At 47.4% G+C, this 8,461-nt stretch overlaps 1 pseudogene; it reads left to right on the forward strand.

Annotated features, from left to right (window-relative positions):
• Window positions 1-3,637: 3,637 nt before the first annotated feature.
• Window positions 3,638-3,817, forward strand: LOC139051409 (U2 spliceosomal RNA; annotated as a pseudogene).
• The last annotated feature ends 4,644 nt before the right edge of the window (window positions 3,818-8,461 follow it).

Raw genomic sequence — 8,461 nt, forward strand, 5'->3', positions numbered from 1 at the left:
GCGCATTCCTGCCGTCGCCGTCGACCTCATGTTTCGTATAAAGTCCAAGGGTGATAACATCGTGACCACGCGCTGCATGCTGTATGTGCGATTGAAAGCGTAGGAGGGGAGGTAAAATGGGTGAGCCGACGATGGTGGCTCAGTCTTGTGTGCGCAAAGGAGAAAAGCGGGGAGCAAGCGCGCCGCCTTCCGTCGCGCGCAATACATAGGGGGAAGTGGATGGAATGGGGGCGGAATCTAGGATTCTGTGAATCTATGATTGTGCAACATGTTTATTTGCCTTGTTTTACGCAGTATATACAGTTACTTTTTCTTACATACATAGACTCATTGGAGACTTATACGTATACCTAAATATCTTGCTGCGAGGTTTTGTGTATACATGCAGTGAACTTCGTTTCCAGTGACCCTTTTTGTCCTTTATCAAGCCGTATTTTCGCATTTGTATATCCCATTGTATCTTTGCATTTCTAATGTACGAGGGCGAGTCAAATGAAAGTAAGCCTACCCTAACCGTGCAATAATGGTTCGGTTCATTATCTGCGAGGCATGCGCGTAGGAGAACGGCATGTCTCATTTACAAATGTGACACGCAGGTGTGAAGATAAATGTTCTTTAATGCTCTCATACACTGGGTTGAATATGGTTGCCTCACATAGTGGACACTTCAAAAAGTTGAACAGCTCGGTGTCACTAAGTTTTTGACAGCTGAAGGTGTTTCCAAAACAGAAATTAATCGCTGTATGGCTGCCGTGTACGTTGAACACTGCATTTCATTGACCACTGTGAAGCGTTGGAGCAAACGGTTCAAAGGACGTTGCAAAGACATTCCAAGACCGGGCCAAAACCATCGTCCAATCAGCCCCCACACAATTTCAAGGGTTCATGAGCTGATGAAACAAGAACGGAGGATAAGCATCGATGAACTGGCAGACCATCTGAACATCAGTCACGGTTCGGTTCACGCCATAATTCATGACCTTCTCGGTTATCGGCTCTTTGGTGCGCAATGGGTCCCCAAGATTTTGATCCATCGCGAGAAGACGGAGAAGTTTCGCGCTGCCTTGACTCATCTGATCGGGTATCACAATGAGGATGACGACTTCTTGTTTGCAGTTGTGATCGGGGACGAACCTTGGTGCCACTACTACGAGCCTGAAACACGACGGCAAAGCTTACAGTGGAAACATTCGAATTTTCCACGCCCAAAGAACGCAAAGGCTATCATTTCCACTGGAAAGGTGTAGTTGACTTTTTTTTTCGATCGTCAGGGTCCATTACTGATAGAATTTGCTAAATCTTGAGAGGCTATCAATTGTTTCCGATATTGTGAAAGGCCAGAACGGCAGCGTGTCGCAATCAAGAACGAACAACGTGGAAAATTGACGAATGGGGTCATCTCGTTCCACGACAATGCCTCTCCCCACGTCGCTTATATGGTTAATATAAAACTGGCAAAGTTCAAGTAGGAAACGCTGCAACATCCACCATACAACTCAGACCTGTCACCTTGCGACTTCTACATTTTGGGGCAACCGAAAAAAAACAGCTTAAGGGAACCAGATACAGACTTTTTGAAGCAGCATGCAACCCAAGGAGTTTTATAAGACGGGAATCACGTGACTCGTTATTCAATGGGGCAAAGGTCTAAATTCTCATGAAGACTACTTTTAAATAAGGTACCCCGTTGTTGGCTCACATTCATTTGACTTGCCCTCGTATATCTTGCAGAACTCCTGCTTTTTATACGTGCTCTCTGTCGCGACTATAACTTCGGTGCAATTACTCAAGATACACGACAGGGGACAGCTACTCCTGCGTAATACATAGGAACAAATGACAGCGTCATTGAGATTTTTCACTGGCCATTGCATATATACAGGAATGTAAGCATGGTTCTTGAATGAGAAAGTTTCATTAATATATTTGTCCTCAACTTGTTCAGTTCATTGCCTTTTAGTTTTTCATATCAGCGGCATGCACTGCTTTCCTGGTTGTGAACTTATATAGTTCTCAAGTTCGTGTGATATTTTCTTTACTTAATAAATAGACAGAAATATGGAAGCATTGATATCAGTTATTTTGGGCGAAATTTTTGGCACGTACAAGTATATTCTTTTATGAAAGAAATGCATATTTTATTGTTTTGACAGTGCGCAGGGTTCAAGAATTCGTTTGCAGCATCTTTGGCAATGACAGTGCAGTTATTATTCATGTATTTGATCCCTCGACAAATTGTTTAAGAGGAAGCTTTAGCTCGGGCGCAATCCGACTCGGCCTATTCAAATACTTGTAAAACGCAGACACGCTTTTCTGAGATAATCCTTCTAATCGCTTTTATTGAAATTGGTTGCATTTGAGAGAGAAAGTTAAATGCTAGTGTCTGTTGGAAACAGAACTTCGATTTAGGGCCTGAATTTTGTTTAACATATTTTGAAAAATTCGAAAGTTCGAAAAAATAGAAGTACGACGTTTACAAACTACTAGCATGAAGCATAATAGCATATTAGCATGAAGAACAGATATTGTGGTTCTGTAAACGGCATCTATTATAACACTCAAAGTGGACAAGTTTGCTATGTCAATTTGTATCTTACGTGAATTGGTTGCGTTGTGTACAAGGGTTCTGCAAAAGCCGTATTTCCACAATACTAAATTTTATTGAGATTCATGTGTAACATATCTATTTTGCCCGCTGTAAATGTACTATTAGATGCAATTCACAGAATTGTGATATCATTTCTCATTGTTGAGTCACGGTGTTCTAAACTTGATAGTTTCGTTTTCTGAAATTTTTAGCTTGTGGCCAATTTTTCATAAATAATTGACCACCTAAATGAAAAATTCGAAACCAGCAGTCACTACAATTAAACTTTTTTTTTAAAATGCAACAAACCTCCTCAGTATTGGTGAAGTGGTTGCAGGGAAAAATGAATTCCTCTTCTACATGTATTGAAATAGGAGCACCCGAGCTAAAGCTTCCTCTTGAGGAGGCCGAGCTGCAACGTGCTCCCCCCCCCCCCGAACAAAATTCCTACAAAATGCCTGGCAACGCCACTGGCGCCATGTGTATATATATATATATATATATATATATAAATACATGGGGCCAGTGGCGTAGCCCCCCCCCCCCCCCCGAACAAAGTTTCTGGCTACGCCACTGACCGGCGGGGGTATACATACCCACCTTGAAACTGTTAAAGCGCACAAGGACAAGAAACGAAGAGAGTGGAGAGGACGAAGCGCTTACTCATAAGTGAAAAAAATTTTATGAAAGGAAACGAATATATGCGCACAAAGTTTCAAAATGCAAGTAAACCCACTAGCCCAGTTATCCATTCTGTTACATACCCATGTATCGTTGCAAGACATGGCACGACACCTTTTACTAATGAATCCCGGCACGTACAACAGACACGCACTTTCACCGCACTCCGAGGGCACACACTGCTTCACCGTAGCCAAGGCGATCGCGTGTTCGTCGACGTTCCGCAGTGCAGCAATGGTTGTGAGGTCGCTCGAAAACCCCAAGCAGTCACACACAACAGAGGCCACACCAAATTGGTTCCCCACAAGCTCCCCCTGTAACCTGGCCGTTGCTCCGGTGAAACTTGCGGGATCGGGGCCGCATGGACGGTTCGCCAACGCGAGTCAGAGTGTCGTATCTGTTCTTATCAGCTTAATATCTAATACGGGTGCTATTTGGACCTAAGACATTAGAATTATCTTTGCAAGTTGGTGGAGAGCTGAAAGCCTGTTTCACCTCCGCCGCGGGTCGTCCTGGTATTGCACCACCTTCAGAATCGGCCGACGTATGGCAAGAAATTCTCGATCTACGCGGCTCTTGCCTACGGACACATTTTTCTTCAAAAACTAGCCATATACAGCTTCCCTATAAAAGAAAATCCAACATTGTGGAAGCACGGCCTCTGTTTGCTTTGTCGCACTCTTTCATGCTCCGTGAGTTCTTGCCACGCCATTGCATTTAAAAATGTTATGATTTCCTTGCGGAACACCTTGCAGGCAGGGGTTGCATTGTACTACAGCAAAGCGGTTACACGGAAGAGAAACGCTTCAAAATGGTATAAGCGTGTTTTCGCAGTCGCATTTGAGAACTGAATTATTGGCCGAGTTTATATTCTAAGTAACAACTAAGGGAGTCCAGACACAACAATTAATAGTGGGCTAACTTGTGCCCTGGGTGTAAATAAAAAGCACTGCCGCGTTGTGAACAGGAGATCAAGAATGCCTTCTTCTCTCTCGAGCGTCGCTTCAGCTCTCTTTCCTGTAGACGCTGACAACGGCCATCTACGATGCGAGTGCGTAAGGCGAAAACACGTGCCATTATTTCGTCGTCTTTGCTCCAATACGCCATTGTCCTCTTGAGGGGGCGCACGAACGTGCGCGCGTTGTTTAAATATGTTCCTGCCTTGTATCATTATCCCCATTCAAAACGCATCGTCCCTATGGAGGAGGAGGACGGAACATTATTATTGCAGAAATCGTTGCGCGGTTTATTCCCGGGTGGTTCCCTCTGACAGGGCTCCGCTGGCGATCGCAGCTGGCCGGGCCTGGTCGAGGGCCGCCAGTTGGCTTCCCAGGTCCAGTTCGGAGAGTCTCGCCTCTCAAGACCACGTAGCGAGTGTGTGTGCTGTGACTCGTGGCGAAATTGCGTCGCCCGGATGGTCGGTGCATTCGTGTGTTATGTGCGCGAGTGTCGCTGTGTGGTTGCTACACCAGGGACATGTTCGGGACGTATAACTGTCTGGGGAGGTTGCGTGTAGACGAGACAAGTGTGGGTATATGTTAGTTTTCAGGCGGCGCCACTCCCTTGCCTGGAGTTTATTGAGAGCTTTGTGTGGGGGAGCGTATTGTGTTCTTTCGAGGCATTGGTCCTGTAGTATTTGTTGACTTGTGGTTAACTCGTGGGTCGCTCGTTGGTCTGTTGGGGCCTGAAGAACGGTGTGGTCTGCCGCTCGGCTAGTGAGACCTCGAGATGCGCAGTCCGCCTCTTCGTTGCCCCGCAGGCCTTCGTGCCCGGGGCACCAGACGATACCGTAGGTCCATTCTAGTGAGCGGCCCAGTATTCGAATGGCTTGTATAGGGAAATGAAATCGAGGGTTCGACGGAAGCCCGTCTGGTCGGGATGAAGCATTGATAGTATAGGGAGTGCTTGTATAGGGAGTGTGCCATTCATGTATAAACGACAAGCCGCTTGTGAGCCCGTAAGGATGCGGGCGGAGCTTGCCTTGCTCTTGGCGTCGCGAAGTGCGGGAGCGAACCCTGCTGCTTCTGGTGCTTCGCTGCATGTGGCGCGGATGGAGGCAGAGACTACCAGGTTCCCCTGATTGACGGCGGCGAGTAATTATTTGGGCCTACGACGTGGCGGCGAGGGATGCGGGCTAGCGTCCGTGTAATATGTATTCGTGTAGTATGTATCCGTGTAGTATGTTGTATGTATGTGATGTGCTCACTTGTCTTTCTGGCGTAACTTCGTAGTTCAGGGGACTGATGCGGCGAAGTACTCGGTAAGGGCCGAAATAGCGGCGCAAAAGCTTTTCGGACAGGCTGCGCGTCCACACGGGAGCCGACACCCATACTCTGTCGCCTGGTGCATACTCGACTTCCCTTCGCCGCAGGTTGTATCGGTCCACGTCGATGCGCTGCCTTTGTTGAATGCGATCTCGCGCCAGCTGACGTGCTTCTTTGGCCCTCTGTGTAAAGTCGCTGATGTCAGGGTTCTGTTCTGGGCTGTCGCTGACAGGCAGCATTGCATCCAAGGGTGTGGTAACTGTTCGACTAAAAACAAGCTGGAATGGTGTTACTTGAGTGGTCTCTTGCAATGCGGTATTGTAGGCGAATGTTGCATAGGGTGGTATCTTGTCCCATGTACGGTGCTCTAAGTCTACGTAAAGTGACGACATATCGGTCAGCGTCCTGTTCAATGGCTCGGTTAGCTCATTTGTTTGAGGGTGATAGGCAGTTGTTTTCCTGTGGCTGGTATGGGTCAGTTTCATAATGGATTGCGTCAAATCGGCTGTGAACGAAGTTCCTTGGTCCGTGATAATAATTGCAGGGGCACAGTGTCGTAATGCTATCTTGGGGACAAAGAATTCAGCCACTTCAACGGCCATTGCACTGATTAGAGAGGATGTCTCGGCATATCGTGTTAGGCAATCCGTCGCTACAACAATGCATCGTTTCCCTCATGACGATGTCGGAAAGGGACCGAGAAAGTCCATTCCTACTTGTTCGAACGGGGCGCCTGGGGGTTCTATTGGTTGAAGGAGGCCTGCGGGTTTTAATGGAGGCGTCTTGCGTTTTTGGCAATCCCGACATCTTCGTACATAATGCTGTACTGAATTCAATAGCTTTGGCCAGTAGCTCTTAGCATGAATTCGGGTGAATGTTCTGCTCACTCCGAGGTGTCCTGCTGATGGGTCGTCATGACAGGCTTCCAAGATTTCGGATCGCAAAGCTGAAGGAATGACGAGTGGAAATTTCTCTGTGCTGTGCTTAAAAGTGCTTTTGTGCAGAACGCTATTTCTCATCACATACGATGACAATCCCCGGCAGAAAACTCGCGGAACATGGATGGGGTGTCCCTCGAGGTGCCTGATGAGTAGGAGCAACTCTGCGTCAGACTGTTGGTGTTTGGCCATCTCAGATGTTGTCACGGCTCCAAGAAACGGAAAGTCGTGTCCATCTTTCACAGGAGAAGATTCGACCGGCGCACGTGATAAACAATCAGCGTCACTGTGCTTGCGACCTGACTTGTACACAACCGTTATGATGTATACCGGCAGCCTCAGACTCCATCTAGCAAGTCGTCCAGAAGGATCTTTCAGGTTTGCAAGCCAGCACAATGAGTGATGGTCGCTGATTGCTCGGAACGGTCTACCGAGGTATGGTCGGAATTTTCCTATGGCCCATATTACTGCGAGGCTATCTTTTTCTGCGGCTGAATAGTTGGTTTGAGCCCTCGAAAGAGTGCGGCTGGCGTATGCATTCACTCTTTCTTCTCCGTTTTGCCATTGAACGAAGACGGCACCGAGTCCTAAATTGCTTCTGTCTGTGTGGATGCCCGTTTCCGCTTCCTCATCCAAGTGCGCAAGGACCGGGTGGTTTTGAAGTCGCTGTCGTAGCTCATTGAATGCATCTTCTTGTTCACTTTGCCAGACGAAAGGCATATCTTCTTTCGTTAATCGCGTTAACGGCTCGGCAGTCTTCAAAAATTTTTTGACGAAACGCCTGTAGTAGGCACAAAGTCGTAGGAATCGCCTAACGGTTGGTCTATGAAACTTTTCTGCTGCTGTGGTCTTCTCAGGGCCAGGACGGATGCCTTCGGAACTAATCACATGGCCGAGGAAAAGGAGCTCATGAAGCCGAAGTGACATTTTTGTGGCTTTATCGTCAGCCCTGCTGAACTAATAGCTTTGAGCACAGTCCTTAGTCTTTCCATATGCCGAGCAAAAGTGGTAGGAAAACCACGACATCGTCAAGATAAACCAGGCAGGACTGGCACTTTAACCCGGAGAGCACAGTGTCCATCATCCGCTGAAAGGTGGCAGGTGCGGAACAGAGACCGAACGGAAGTACCTTGAATTCGTATAGTCCGTCTGGTGTGACGAATGCTGTCTTCTCACGATCTCGTTCGTCCACTTCTATTTGCCAGTATCCGCTTTTGAGGTCGAGAGAGAAAAAGAATTTCGCACCCCGTAGTCTATCGAGGGTATCATCGATCCTCGGAAGTGGATAGACATCCCGCTTTGTGACAACGTTTAGCTTCCGATAATCAACGCAGAAGCGCAAGGTCTGATCCTTTTTCTTTACGAGCACCACAGGCGAAGCCCACGGGCTGGTCGATGGTTGAACTACGTCTTCTCTGAGCATTTCTTCGACTTGTTTGCTGATGATCTCTCTCTCCTTCGGTGACACTCGGTAGGGATGCTGGCAAATAGGCCTCACAGCTTCGTCGACAATGATGCGGTGTTTGGAGATGGACGTTCTCTGGACTTTTGATGTCGTTGAGAAACACGAGGCGAACTCTCGTACAAGGTTCTTCATTTGCTGCTTCTGGCTCGGTGATAGTGCTGCTTCGATGTTGACAATGTGAGTATGGAGTCTACGTTGTCAGAATCCAGTAGTGCAGCACCGGAATGGCTCAAATCCGTAATCTGTTCATAATCGTTAAGGCGGGCAATGACGGTTCCCTTCGCAACATGCTGGACTTCATTTCCAAAATTAGTCAGGAAGACATTCGAACACCCGTCACGCAGCCGAACAAGGCCCCTTGCCATACAGATCCATTTTTGGAGTAAGAGCCCAGTGTTACTGTCTGCTATTCCTTCATAGTCGCTGAATACAATGCTTCTTACGGCGACAGCTATGCTGGATCTTGGGGGTATCGTGACGTCGTCGTCTATAATCTGAAGAGCATCAAATTGTTCTTCACATTCGA

Source organism: Dermacentor albipictus, unplaced genomic scaffold, assembly GCF_038994185.2.
Source record: "Dermacentor albipictus isolate Rhodes 1998 colony unplaced genomic scaffold, USDA_Dalb.pri_finalv2 scaffold_11, whole genome shotgun sequence".
Taxonomy (NCBI): domain Eukaryota; kingdom Metazoa; phylum Arthropoda; class Arachnida; order Ixodida; family Ixodidae; genus Dermacentor; species Dermacentor albipictus.